A 14,972-nucleotide genomic window follows, 5' to 3' on the forward strand; every position below is an offset into this window, starting at 1 on the left:
GTTTGCTGACTGGGCCCTGAACGAGTGAGATGCTAACATCCTCGGTTTGCACCACCAGTCAAACCCTGGGTGTCGTCCTTCATCGTGCCGTCGTTTTTAGGTGCGACGGCAGCGGAGTGCTGCTTCAGGGATGCATGCAACCAAGTCACATCTGCAGCTTTGGTGATTATGCACGACGTTTGCAGGGCGTCGTGACCGTCCTGCCTTTCCTACTACGAGTCTCAGCCACAGAATTTGAATGAGGCTGCCGAGATCACACATGAAGTCAGGTGCTCTCCCTCATAGGTGAACATCGTTTCGATCTTTGCACTCCACAGAATATTTTACATGCTGCAGAGTTTGATGTTCATGGACTGTCAGGGTGAGCAGGTATCAGAAGGTCTCTGTTTGTCAGGAGTTCGCTGTTAACGCCAGAAACACTCGTCATTCTGTGAACTATCACACAGATTTCTTGTCATATTACAGACAAATTAACCATAGTTTCCAGTTGAAATCTTTTAAGACATAAGGGTAATGTGACCGTTAAAGATGGATAGCAGCACCACCAGCGACCCTGCAGGGAAAATGGATTAATGAATGACTTGTAAATTGCATAATAATAATAATAATAATAATAATAATCTGCTCTCCATCCATCCCGTGCATGAAGCCTGCTGATGTGTGCTAACTGAGGGGCTGCAAGCCAAGGATAAGCTCCATGACTCACATGTCATTAATTACACCCAGCCCGCACGCCTCAGTGGGCTTTTGGTTAAAAATATCCCACCTGCAGCCAAACTGGATCCATAAGGGATTGTGCAGCTGTCAGTTTGTTTTTAACACTAGCTGAGCATAAAATTGCGCAAATTGAAATGACAAAAATAAAATTTCTTAATGGAAACACGCCAATTTCGGAAAAACTCTTTCTTTTTTTCTTTTTTTTTGCGGTGGTTTTTCAGGCATATGGAAACAGATTTATTTCGCAAAACTGCACTTTTTTGCATCACATGAGCCACATGACATGAGCAACAGCCATATTTTACTACCGGTGGAAACAACGAAGAGAGGTAGTAGTAGAAAGAAGATGGTTTGTTTCTGTGGTTTTAGTTGTTTTTTTTTTTGTTTGTTTGTTTGTTTGTTTTTCCCGGGCTCTCACAGCATGGCACAGTTTGTAAAAAGTTGTCATTCAAAGCGTTGAATCCTTAGTTCTTCTGTAAAATGGCGGACTACAATTTCCCCCAAAACGCCACATAACTAGCACCTCCCAAATTGAGGTTTGTCACTATAACGCCTGAATATGACGCCGACGTGTCTCGTGATGGTCAAATTACTAATATATCTCATGTAGCCATTTACAGCCGTAGCTGCCATCTTTTTTTAACGACTTATCGCGTGAACTAGTTTATACACATGTGATTTTAATTACATTCGTACTTTATGGAAACACAGCAACAGCGAAGTTGTGTTTTTCTCCGACATTAGCGTTATAAACTTTGCTTATTCTTTTATTACACTAAGTTCAAACGTTCAGTGTAGACAAATATTTGCGCACATGGGTAATGGAAACGCAGCTAATGTTTTAAACACTGGAATAAGGCAGACCTGAGGACATGTTGCAGCAGGCGGCCTCCCGGTGTGTCCAGCTCTCAAGGCGGGAAGCGACGTGTTCTCCGCCCGGCGCGCGCCCTGCCTTTATCTGAGCATCAGCAGACCGGCGCTAACAGAATCACTCCAAACGCCAGCAACAGCAACAACATCTGCTGTTAATTTGTGATCTTGACAAGCGCACCTTTCCTCACCAGGCTCGGCTGTTACTCATCATTCCGCCGCTCCGGTCCGGCCCGGTCCGGCCCGCCGGACGGCCCCAGCTCGCGCCTGTGATGTAACTAACGGCATTTATCGACGCCGCGCTACGGCGGGTGTTCGATTACGACCTCGCTGGAAAGCCGTATTTATATATTAAATCAATTCATTGTTGCACAGCAAGACAGGTCACTGGGGTTCAATGTAATTTTAGCTGCAGAGCTGGAGATTGCATTTCCTGTGAACCTGCTGCACTGAGACGCAACTTTGAGGGGGTTTTTTATTGAAAAAAAAAAAAAAAAAAAACAGTGCGGAAAATGTCAAAACTGAAATTGATCAGTAACAAGAGTGGCCATTAAACAATGAAATTCATCTAACAATGAAATTCATCTAACAAATATGACATTGCAAAAGTATTAATTTCCGCTGTACTTCATAATTTTTGTAATTGATTATTCTGACAATCAATTAGTCGGATAGAGAAATGTTCACTTTTTGCACATTTTGCAATTAACAATTTAAGCATTTTTTTATATAATATTAAAAATACATTAAAAGATGCAATTAAACAAACAATAAAGCAACTTTTATTGCTTTATTGTTAGCAATAACAAAAGCAATGCAATAACTGCATTGCTTTTGTGAATACTTGTTTATTTGTATCAAAGGATGCATCTGCAACTAAAAAGTACTTTTAACATCGACAAGTGAAGAGCTCTGTTTGACCTAACGTCAAATCAGTGTAGCAATGATCTGTTGACTTTTATTTAGATAAACTAATTAATAATTGAAAAGCAAAATGTGCTTAGGAGATATTTTTTTGTATAGAAGCTAAAACTGCCATTTGAGTTCTGGGTAGAACATATTTACAGACAAAAAAAGTTCTTTTTTAATCTTAAGTGCAAAATGTATATAATTTTTATACAGTTTTAGCTTAATTAGTGCTCCGTATATGTTGTGCTTTCAAGCAAATGGTCTTTTTGAGTCCGTGCTCTAGTTAATGATTAATTGATTGCTAAATTAGTTGACAATTGTTTCAATAAATCAATTCATCGCGATTAATCTGATTAATCGTTTCCTCCCTAATAAACATGCATTAAGCCTTCAGTCCCTTTCCATCCGCATCCCATAATGCACCACTTCCTGTTCCTCTACCACAAAAAGTCACAATAGAAGTCTGTAACTTAAACTCCACAGAGGTTCAAGGGTTGTGAATGCTTTTCCAAATCACGGTTCATCCAAATCATTAAGTGACTTTATCAGTGCCCCAGCTTGGTTAAAAATGAATGAACATTAACAGTAAAACTGTGTCACGCTTTGGTGAAACACGGTTCGGGACCCGTCTGAAAAAGGTCATTTAGTGCACTTAGCTGGACCTGGATGCAGCCAGGTCCAGAGAGTCTTCTGGAAATGGTTGGGTTATTCAGAGCCGTCTGGACAGTAAAATACCAAAAGTGTTCATGTGCCCCCTTGTTACCAAGGATAAATTATAAAATATGTCAGGGGAGAAAAGGGAACAAAACAAAAGTATTCCTGAAGAGCAGAGGAGATGAACACCTCTTCAGGTAACAGCTGCTCTCGTTCATTCAGACAGACAAGAAAGTCAAACATCAGGATCTTACATGTTTCCATCTGAAAGCATATTGATGTCAGTTTGACACGGCTGTGAAAAACTTTTTCAGATAATCAAAAAAAATGTCCAAATCAGATAAAGACAGCCAAAGTTAACACAACAAGCTGCTTTCAATAATGATTTCTATTATCAAGGGGACGATTTAAAAGATTTCCAAACAAACATGGCTCTATGTAATCATCTCAAATAGTGTTCAGCTTTCCAGAGATTGATCCCAATGATAGTCGAAGTCCGCACCGGCTCACTCACACGTGACCTCTGACCTGCCCTGCGGTCTGGAACAGCTGGCCTGAACTAAATAATTAGGAGGTAAAAATAAGTCTGAGCAGAGTAGCTGCAGCTAAAACACAATCCCTATGTAACCTCAGGGAGAATTCTTCTGCAGGTCGGAGGTCGGCGTAAGTAAAAAAAAAAAAAAAAAGAAAGAAAGAAAAACAGCTTGGAGCTACGGGTGTAAGACGATCCCACTGACCTGAAGTTCATTTCCTGCACCGACCGCCGTCCTTCAGCCGAGCTCAGACTCCAAACGCTGGTTTCTGTCTTAGCGATGAAGCTGAGACAGAAACCAGCTGCATGACTTCAGAGCAGAAGGACTGTGTGTTTAAAAAAAGCTGCCAAAAACAGAAAAAAAAGCAGAAGATAAGTTTTAAAATAACTTCCTTCCTCAATCAATCAAAAGAGCAAGAATTGTGGGTGCACGGCACATAGTAGGAGATGTGTTGTGATTCAAGTCTGACGCCAGCTGAGAGGACACCATGAATGTTCACCTACAGATAATGTGACCATCTGACCCAGTCAAAACGTCACAACATGGGAGGAAAAAATAAAAAATCTAGGCAGCAAATGAGGAGCATGGTCCTGACGTGACGGGTCGGTGATGAGAGAGAAGGGGCTAATTTTAGCTCAGTGGGGTGAGGGTGGGGGTTGGAGGGTGGCTGCCTGTGACGTTTCGATTGTATTGCTTCAGTGTATTTTGGCAAATGACGGTGATGCATCACTGTCTGCGGAGGGAGGGGAAGGCCGATCGGTGTTGTCGCCGCTCTCACGGGCCTCTTGGTGTTGTTGCGCTAAAATGTTCCTAACGTGTGAAATTCACTGGAATTAGAACAACAGCAGACGGCTACACAGGCACTGAAGAAACATCTGTTTGCTACTCGGAGCGTCTGTCTACCTGCTACATTTGTAAGCGTTTTGGTCTTTCATCTACACGAAAACTACTCTCTTTAATATCCTTAAAAACGATTATTTGTGGGGGGAAAAAATAACAATTTGAGGAAACTCCGTATTTGTGTTTGCGTGTGCACATGCGAAAACAGAGATTTGAGGTCCTGCTCATTACAGTCTGCGACAAAAGAAAATATGCTAATACGTCCCCATAGTTGTTTTAATATAACCAATCAGCATCGCCTTGTGTTTAATCAACTTTATATTCCAATACGCTATTTAAAAGTAGTTCAACCTTCTGGCGTCATGTTCTTTCCTTACAGGAAGTTGTAGGTGTTTTTGAAGCGATCTGATTGGCTGACACAGGTTTCAGCTTTGCGCTACACTGCCCCCTGTGGGTTTGTGTACAATATTATTTTCTTAAACAATGTGACGGAGATATTTGTTTTTTTATAAAGACTCGGCTACATGTGTACAATGCCTTACTTGGATTTAGGCTCTGACTTTGACTGGGACATTCTAACACAAGCGTAGGAATCAATTTAATCTCCTTCATTCCATTTCTGGCAGTAAGTCAAAACAAATGTTAGCTTAATGATTCTCCGTCTCTCACACAAGTCGTTTGTAGACCCCAAAGGTTTTTCTCCACCATAAACATCCGCATAAATCCAGTCGAACGATTCGCCCATCTTTGGATCACTGCAGGTTCTTCCAGAAGTTACCATGGGTCAGTTTTTGACGGTTTGACTGATTTGTAGTTGCATCATATTTTCCGAACTGTAGATCAAAAGATGTAAATCTTAAACCATTTTGAGGCTGATTATAAATTAATTGTATAGACAAACAATGTAACTGTATGCTGTAAAGGCCTAATTTCTATTATTTAGTAGTACAATTGTACTATTTATATCCCGGTTTTTGGCTTTAATTAAAAAAGCTTACTTCATCTTTTATAAATGAAATCAATACCTTATTGTTTCTACATCTGTAGAAGTCTAAATGTAACTGTTTCATGGCCAGATGTCCTGAATCCTTGAAATCTGACGATGAGCTAAAGCTCCATTAAAACAACGGATAAATTTAGGTGTTTTTATTTAGCCTGTTTTGACTTTATATTCAGCCTCTAGCCAGAAGCAACTCCTTTGTGAAAGTTTCAGACTCCAGGAAACTGTCTGCAAATGATGACGATGACTCATCCACACACCGGGGCTAACTTTGAATCTAAAAATATTTCTAACTTGAACACGGATGATGCAAAAATGGCATCAGGCCGCCAAAGGAGATTGTCAGGAGGAGACGGCCATTATCCACAGAGAGATGCTGCCAGCATGTGCAGAACTTCATGTTTTCCTCCAGCCTGTGTTGGCTGCTGCCTGCAGACTATCTTAGACTTTTGGTTTCCATCTTTGCAAAATCAGAATGTTTGTGTGCAGAACTAAAAGAGCGCTACCTTTTTAAAAAATAAAGCTAAACTGTAAACTGGCTGAATTTATACATAGATTGTTGGTATGATCTGGAATGAAAGGCAAAAAATTAAAAAAAATAAAACAAAAGATAAACATAGAAATTGCATCATTTGAGCTGGAGTCATTTCCTGTTTAAAAGTTGGCATCCCTTGCACACATGTTCAACGTTCACAAGAGATTAAAAAAAAAAACTTGTAGAGCATCCTCAATCAAATATTCCTGCTTAGTTGAATTTAAAAAAATCTGAAAATGTGTCTTGCCTGCATCTTGGCAACAACATTTGGTAGGATTAAGTCATATTTCAAGTAGCATGCATTCAAATTCTGCATACCAAAAATATTTTTAACTTAAATACCACTAGGATCATATCTAAAGCACAAGTTTGGTGACTGAAAAGCAAAATCTAAAAAGAGAAACTCATAAGGAAATTGTTTTTATGAAAAGAAAGAACAACCTGGGAAAAGTAAACTGTTAAAAAAAAGGGAGGGGATATGTAGGAATATAGTCATTCTTATATTTGGCAATAATATATCACAATTACACATTTTCCTGATATCCTGAAGAATAACCTCTCATTCATTGATTTATTAATTTTATTATTTTTTCAGAATCTGTCTCTTCATATTCTGTACCTAGACAGATCTGTACGCCTGGCCAAGTCATAAAAAAAATTGTACACCAAGTTAATTTTATGCACCAGCACAGGACAAACAGCTTAGACGAGCCGCTGAGGCAACAATAAATGAGATCATGAAAAATTAATGTAGGTCGGAGCAAACAAAAACAAGATGAAACGGCTCAAAGGAGTGAAGCGAGCAGGATGCAAAGCAGAGCATGTACAACACAAAGGAGGAAACTAATTCAAGACGATTAGTGCAAGGGAGTTAAAATCACATTATCAGAGGTAAAACCAATGATTTAAAATTAATGTTTGCTTCATTTAAATGGAAGAAATTGTTTTCTGATTGTAATGCAGAGCTGCATTAATGATTCGTCAAAAGAGACAAGATGTTAAGTTCCATCTAGCTGGCTGAAGCGCGAAAAACTTCCCAGAAAACCAAATGGAGCAACAACAAGTTAGCTCATAAAACATAGGAATGACTGGAAACACCAGAGAAGAGCAAGCCGGCAAACTGAATGCCGGAAACCAGAGGAAGCTGCTGCTGTTAATTCACCACGGCGATTCAAAGCCCCGGAGATAAAGAAGCTCCGCCCCTTCACCCAGCACCATTAGTGCTTGGCCCGGGTCCAGACCTGAGAGCCCAGCTAATATACAGCTTTTCTCAGCCAGAGTGGTTTGGGAGAGCCACGGCACTGACACCAGCTCCTTTCAGCCGCAGTCACTTAGCACAGAGATTACCATCCATCTTGACAGCCAAGCATCTCTCATGTTTGCCATGTATGACTATAAAAAGGCCGAGTGTCCTCAGGTAGACGGCAAAACACCTAAAAGACAGAATCATCTAGGCCTGTCACAATGAATCGCATGATAAATTAAAACAAACTCAATCATTTCCATTGCCATGATTCATCGTTTATCTGTTTTTCTGTCTCTTTCTGCCAAAAACTGGATGATAAACGTCTTCAGTTTGGTGCTTTGTTCTCAACTAGCTCTTTTTTTGAAGGACAATTTTATTTGCAGAGACTTCATAATTCATTTTACTTATTGTTTTGTTTATTTATATTTTGGATATTTAAGATGCTTTCCAGTTCCAGTGTTAAATGTTCAGTAGAATATAAAGTTTATTGACCCTTGAGAATGTGTTCTTGCATTATTATTATTATTATGCCATTATCACTGTATTACTTAAAAACGGTCTCACAACAATAATACTATCGTTTATCGCAATAACTTCTGGGACAATTTATTGTCCAGCAAAATGTGTTATTGTGACAGGCCGAGTGTGGTCGCCTGTAAAGCCTCATTAAAGAAATTCTTACAATATTTTTAGCCTTCACTCAAATAGTCAAATGGGATTTGTTTCTGTCATTTGAATACTAAATTCAACAAAGTCGCTGATAAAGTGTAGTGTGCGGGTGCCACATTCGGTGTGCAAGCCCCATGACATGTAATGGCCAGGTTATGTCATCAAACAACGCTAGATAACGAGTGAAAGCATGTTGAATGACGAGCCGCAAAACTTAAAACTACATCTTGATTTGGTCGTCGTTTCAACAAGGATTCATTCATTCCACTTGGATGCCTGGTGGAGATGTTTGTGCTCGGCCCTGAAAGCTCTGCCTCATTCGTTCCTCTCAAATCAGTGATCGGCTGAATATTTAATGGTGACACAACGCCTCGTTGCATCCTAACAAAGCTGTGGGACTGTTAATTAGAGTGAGTGCTCAGGCCGTGCGCTGGACACGACGGGACAGCTTTCAATTCTCAGAGCAACCCTAGCCGTCCAGCAGCCACCTACCAGACACTCAGCCCTCATCCAAACACATCTTTCACACACTGCCGCCACAGTGTAATAATAACTAACTTTAGGTTGTACATTAAAGTTTTCATACTGAAATGTAGTGAGTAAATGTTAGTCAGGCTAATACTGACAGGCTACATACATATGGTACTAAAAGCTAACCTTAGCATACACTGGTGTTTGCATATTACATAGAGTATGTTACTGGAGATCAACATGCAAACTACAGCATTCTAGCTAACTTTGGCTTTAATACCAAGTCAATGTTAGTGAACATGCTAGCGATAGCTCAAATATGCATGGCAGCAGTGAAGCTGACCTTGGTGCGTTAGCTGAGTGTAGCATATACACTGTTATTTACATTCTGGAAGGAATGAGTCAGTATGATAGTCATATCCCTCTCAATAGCATTACAGCTAATTTTGACATGAAAGCTGCAGTTAGCAGAATGAATGGAGAAAGACAATGTTAGTCGACATGCTAGTAATAGCATTGTAGCTGACCTTAGCATTTTAGCTAGTTTTATAATACATATTAATGCTTGCACACTAAATGGAGTAAGTCAAGGACAGGCCACAATATATGGACAACATTTTAGCTAACTATAGCATTTTATCTAATTCTGGATATTTTCAGGAGATGCAACAAACACAAATAAAAACTATCCGTTGTTTTAAGCTGCTTAGGCTTTGACACTTAAACCTGAAGTCCACAGAACCTTTCTCAGCATCAGAACCGCTGATTCGGATCCGACACTTTTGGTAGGATCTTTTAAACTTCTTCAGAAATTTCAAGTTACTTCCTAAAACTGTTTCAGTCAACCTAGAAGTATCTGGTAGCTCACCACAAAGGTTGTACCCCACCAATTCCCTGTATGTCTTCAACAAAAAAAAAAAAACATCCACCAAGAGACTTTGGAGCATCATTCCAACCTAAATTATTTTTTAACTAAATCTGTAATTCTCAAATGTGTCCTTAATCTCCTATTCTTTGTAGCACACTCCAGACAAACAGGAAGCAACTCAAAATCAAAGCAGGCTAGAAAACAAAAACAAAATGTAAAAAGTCCACAAAGCTGCATATCAGAGACAGAGCTGCATAAAATGACTAACACAGAAAGTAAGAAGACACCTTTTGAAGGCTTTTTAAGGGGATTAAAGCAAAAAACAAGAAAATTAGAAATTGATTTACTCAAAGGATCTCTGATTATCTGCCTTATGTGATGTCATCAGATGAATATGAAAACATGAGAGCTTGTTTACAATAAAATAAACAAGCTTGTATACCTACAGACGTCTCAAAATGTGTTGAACTGTTTGTCCCACTGCACTACAACACCATGTTTACATCCCCATTTGAAGGGGATGTAAACATGCCCTGTTTACATCCCCTTCGTTATCGTTAGCAACGATAACGAGATGTTGTCTGTGGGTGACAAACCCTATCTGAAGTGAGTCTGATCTTACAAAAAAAAAAAAAAACTGGCACACAGATATATATAATATCGGCCGAAAAAGCTCAATTCTGTATCCTGAGGAATTATATTAAACAGTTTTTATCTAACAGTTTATCCTTTTCTATCACACAAGGAAAACACCAGCTAGTTTAGAGGAAACTACCACTTTGTTATTCCACAGGAGAAACTATCTGTTAGTTTACATCCTAAACAGGGTTAGAACAAAAAAAAAAGGCAGCAAAAAGACTGGTGGGTTATTTGCAGGCTGTGAAAACGGAGGAGATCACAGCAGCAGACTGAGAGACATAAATAGGCAGAGTCGCTCATTCGCATCCAACGTCACACACTCCGGCTGCCACCCCTCACCCACCACTCAGTCCTGACTGTGAAGCCACATTCAAGTGGGCTGGAATCCCTCTGTTTACGCTGCTAAAAATAGATTTCACACACTGAGATGACGTGGCTTCTCGTGATGAGCCCCCCCCTCATGCCCTCTTCCCAGTTATTGGTATGCAGCTCTCAGCCGGCCTACATGCCAACTCTCCTCAGATCCATAGATCTAAAAGAGAGAGAGATGGGTGGATATATAAAAAAGGGAAGTTAATCAATACTATGACTCATTCTTTCTGTGGCGACCACTTCCTGACAGCATTCACTGAAGCAAACCGAATCATTTCGGGTCAATAATCAGCTCCATCTTCTACCACTCTGCCTCGCACATCCGTGTGACTCCTCCATGCTAAAGAGAAGAGAACACGCCACTTCTCAAACCGTTTGACTGAACAAGAGAACAACAGCTTCAAAAGCCCTCACCGGTTACGTCTGATGCTTCAATATTTGCATTTGCCTTGCACTACATCATGTACACACGCCAGCTTCAGGGCCAAAAACGAGCATAAGTACCGATGACTCATCCTGCACACCAGGGCGTACGCTACCGGCAATTCTAATGGGAAAAGGACCAAGTTCCACTCCTGGTCTTTTTTTGAAAGAGTGAAAAGAAATGAAGGATGTGTCTCGTTTTTTCCAGCGGTAGCTTGGATGGGATTCTCCCAGGCTGTCAGGGAAAAGCCCTGGTATTACAGCTACAGATGATGTAGAGGAAAAAAGGGCGTGGTTCATGCCATCTTTGAATAGTCTAGGCTCATTCAGGAGCTTAACTTGCTCATGAACAAGAGTGGTGAGCAATTACAGCTGCCTAAGGCTATGGCATTGGATACAATGCCACAGCCTTACATCTTTAGCCATTCTTCTTTGCAGTATCAGGTTGGATGGAGGCGTCTGTCAGTCATTTTCAGATCTGTCCAGAGCCGTTCAATCAGATTCAAGTCTGGACTTTGGCTTGGCCGCTCCTTTGAGATCTCATGCCAGGAGTATTGGGTTGTTGTCTTGCTGACAAATTAACCGTTGCCCCAGTCAGAGGTCAAGATGCTCTGGAGCAGGTTTTTTATCAAGGATGTCTTTGTACAGTGACTAGTCTGTCAGTATCTGCTGCGGCAAAACAGCCGCATAGCACGATGCTGTCACCACTGTAGGGATAGTAATGATCGGGTGATGAGTTGTGACTGGTTTCCTTCAAACAAGACGCCAGGCATTCACATCCAAGTGTTCAGTCTTTGTCTCATCAGATCAGAGAATCTTGTTTCTCTTGGTCTGAGAGTCCTTTAGGTACATTTGGTAAAGATAGGGTGCCATTAGCTTTTAATTAAGGAGTGGCTTTTGTCTGGCCGGCCTATCATGCAGGCCAGACGATTGGCAGATCGCTGCAGAGCTGGTTGTCCTTCTGTAAGGTTCTCCTCTCTCTACAGAAGAACGTTGGAGCTCTGACAGAGCAACCATCGGGTTCTCGGTCACCTCCCTGACTAAGGCCCTCCCCTCCAGATCCTTCAGTTCAGACGGCTGGCCAGCTCCAGGAAGAGTCCTGCTGGTTTCAAACTTCTTCCACTGACCAATGATGAAGACCACTGAACTCACCGGGACCTTCAGAGCAGCAGAAACGTTTCTGGATCCTTTCCCAAATTTGTGCCTCAAGACAATCCCGTCCCAGAAGTCCACAGAAAAATCCCTTGATCTCCTGCATTGCCAGCTGTATAGACAGGTGTGTGCTTTTCCAAATCAAGACCAATCAGCTGTCTTTACCACAGGTGGACTCCGGTTTGGAAAAAAATGCTCAACCTAAAAAGCAACATTTTTAAAATACAACTCTTTATTGCAAACACTCTGATATTAAGGTGGAATTATTCCGTTCTTCATCCACTTCCATTGGCTTGTCTGTTTCAATACCTACAGTAGGGTTAATCTTCTGCTGAACAGTACATAGACCACAAGACTACACAGATTGCCTTGCGGTCTATCAACCATTGCGAATTGCTGTGATTCCTAGCATTTCCCTGGCATTTGGGGCTTTCCAAGTATCGAGTATGTTTCCTGGAAAATTTTGGCTTCTCCGAAGCGTCTTCCTGAATAAGTTAAGAGGCCGTGTCGGATTACACAACCAATTTCTGCAATGTTTTCACCTTTAGATTCTAGTAACTTTAATGGCAGGAGTGTTGCAAGAGTCAGATGAAGTGACATGTTTCTAAGGAGTGATTAAAACAGAAAAATATTTCTATGATTTATTTGACAAGTAAATGTTTTATTACGTAGTTGCATAATAAAATGCATCCAGAAAGCAAACACAGTGCATCCTAAAATTGATTAATTTATTTCTTCTTCTTTTTTCTAAAACATTTCAAACTCTTTGGTATGAAACTGAGCTCAGGTGGATCCTGTTTCCACCATGAAGTCAAATAAAGACTTTAGAAACTGGATTGCCCCAAAGCACAAATCTGGGGGAAAGACACAGAACTACTGAAGAGTTGAATGTCCAAATAAGCCAACATGGTCTTCACTTTTAATAGTTAGTAAAAGTTTTAAATCACTAGAACCATCCCTAGATCAGGATGCTAGACCAAATTTTGCATCTTGGCCAAAGAGGTAACAAAGAACCCAATGGTCACTAAGGTGGAACTCCAACGTTCTCCTGTGGAGACAGAAGCACCTTGAAGGCTAACGATTGCTAATGTAATCCAACGAGCAGAGCGTTTTGGTAGAGCGGTCAGATAGATCTAATAGTCAACTTGAATTTTGCAGAAACACATCTCAGAAAAGGATCCCCAACTCCTGTCCTGCAACCCTTATGTGCATCGTCAAATGACTGAGGTATCTCCCAACATGTCTTTGCACTTTGGCTTTACACAGTTTGGCTAATTTTTCCAACACTATGACCCAGAGCACACAGAAAGATAACAAATGAGTAGTTTCAGGAGCAGTGTGAACGTCTTTCCGTGGTCCAATCAGAGCCCAGACTTAAATTTAATTGATCATCCATGGAGAGACCTAAAAGTGGCCGTCTACTGCACAGACAACAGCATTCAACCACAGAAATACATAATTTTTCCAGTGGCTCTCACAAGTCTACACATCTCAGTTAGAACTTTAGTTTCCCAACACTTAAAACAAATTAAGGCCAGATTAAAGCATTTAATCTTTTAATGTGCACTATTCAGCTGAAACCCCCCCAACAACATTTAAATGGTTCAGAAGAAGCATCCCAGATCCAGACAACTGAGCACTATTATGATAAAAAAAAAAAATCATCAACCACTAAAGTAAAACCTTCAAAGTTGCACACAAAAGCCCAAAAGAGGCGTTGAAACATCTCCTTATATTCCCTCAGATCCGCAGCAGTGCAGTCATCTGCAGCTGCAGGTCAGCCAGATTTCTGAACTCTCCACCGGTCAGCTGCTTTGTTGTGCTCACCATGTGACCAACGCTGCCACAAATAAGCGCCTAACCAGTGAATAGCAGCGTCCGTATTATGCTCCTAATTAAAGAGAGACATCAGAGGTTGATTAGCAGTGAAAAGGGCTGTGTTAAAGTAAGACCACCAACCTACAGGAAGCTCCCCGGCGCTCGGCCGGTCACGTCGAGAGGACGAACCTGCTGCCAGGTGATGTTTGTATCCAACAGTGGAAGTTGCGCATCCTGCTGCTGCCGCTGCCGCCTCCCCGCAGCGTTCTGTCCCCGTGGTTCGTGTCCGCCTGTCGCGGCCTCACCGCCTCCTCCACCGCGGCGCCCAGCTGCTCTGTCCGGGTATCCGTCTCGGCGCTGCGCCCTAAGAACCGGCCGAAGATAACCTGATGTTTACACCGTCACAGCTAAACGCAGGATCTGCCGCCTCCTGTAAGAGAAGGGAAGCGCGCCCCCTGCTGACACACGGGCGTATGTTTGTGAAGCCATCCTGCAGTGTAAAAACATTCCGTACAAAAAAAATCAGCTCATTCTTTAATATGCAGTAATATTAGCCAATATATTAAAATAATACATATATTACTAGATTAACAGCTGTTAATCTAGTAATATATATTGTGAAGAGAAAACGTTTACTTTTTAAATACATATATTAAAAGTTTGTTAGCACAGGTACTTTATTTAGAAATGGTTATTTTTGAGGAATACACTGTTTAGTAGTCATTTCATAAGTGTTATTTCAGTTTATTAATATGTTTAATATATATTAATATATTAATATATTAACTGTTTTGATGGGCTGACTTCATGTCAGGCCATAAGGCAGACTGCAGACAAATCCTGTTCAATTAAATTGACAATTTGCTCAAGCGTTATGTGTGACCAGAGGTAGGTACTGGTAATTACTTGAGTAACTTTTGTGAATGATATTTAAGAGAAATTATTTTGTGTATATAGAAAATGTTTTAGGTCTTTGAGTTCAGCTCATGAAAAATGGGAGCAAAAACAAAAGTGCTACGTTCATATTTTTGTTCAGTGCATGTTAAAAGATGAAATATTGCCCTTTTTTAATTTTGATTAATTTTTGTCTTGTACCCCCTTGAAGAAACCCTGTTTAGCAAAGTAGCCAATGATGGGTTACAACGTACTTACAATTCATTGCTAAAGTAAATCTGTGTAGGTCACCGGGCCCCAGTTGGCCCCCATCTAGAACAGCCCATGCCTCAACCTGGAGATGGCGCTTTGACAATAGTAAT

The 14,972-nt window shown here is 40.7% G+C and overlaps 2 protein-coding genes across 4 annotated transcripts in view; both read right to left on the minus strand.

The window, feature by feature from the left end:
- The window catches only part of LOC103151017 (membrane-associated phosphatidylinositol transfer protein 2), a 96,637-nt gene extending 82,706 nt beyond the window's left edge, over positions 1 to 13,931 (minus strand). Inside the window, exon 1 of one of the 2 annotated variants that reach the window (XM_016681086.1) lies at positions 13,862 to 13,931. The gene's annotated coding sequence lies outside the window, so the exon portion shown is untranslated. Of the gene's footprint in view, positions 1 to 13,857 lie in introns of both variants that reach the window. The other variant, XM_016681085.1, reaches the window with a different exon arrangement.
- The window catches only part of LOC103151035 (membrane-associated phosphatidylinositol transfer protein 2-like), a 49,951-nt gene extending 35,965 nt beyond the window's left edge, over positions 1 to 13,986 (minus strand). The window contains exon 1 of one of the 2 annotated variants that reach the window (XM_016681088.1): positions 13,906 to 13,986. The gene's annotated coding sequence lies outside the window, so the exon portion shown is untranslated. Of the gene's footprint in view, positions 1 to 3,887; positions 4,016 to 13,905 lie in introns of those variants that run through there. The other variant, XM_016681089.1, reaches the window with a different exon arrangement.
- Between the last annotated feature and the right edge of the window lie 986 nt (positions 13,987 to 14,972).

The sequence above is a fragment of the Poecilia formosa genome, unplaced genomic scaffold (assembly GCF_000485575.1).
Source record: "Poecilia formosa unplaced genomic scaffold, Poecilia_formosa-5.1.2 Scaffold269, whole genome shotgun sequence".
Classification (NCBI taxonomy): Eukaryota; Metazoa; Chordata; class Actinopteri; order Cyprinodontiformes; family Poeciliidae; genus Poecilia; species Poecilia formosa.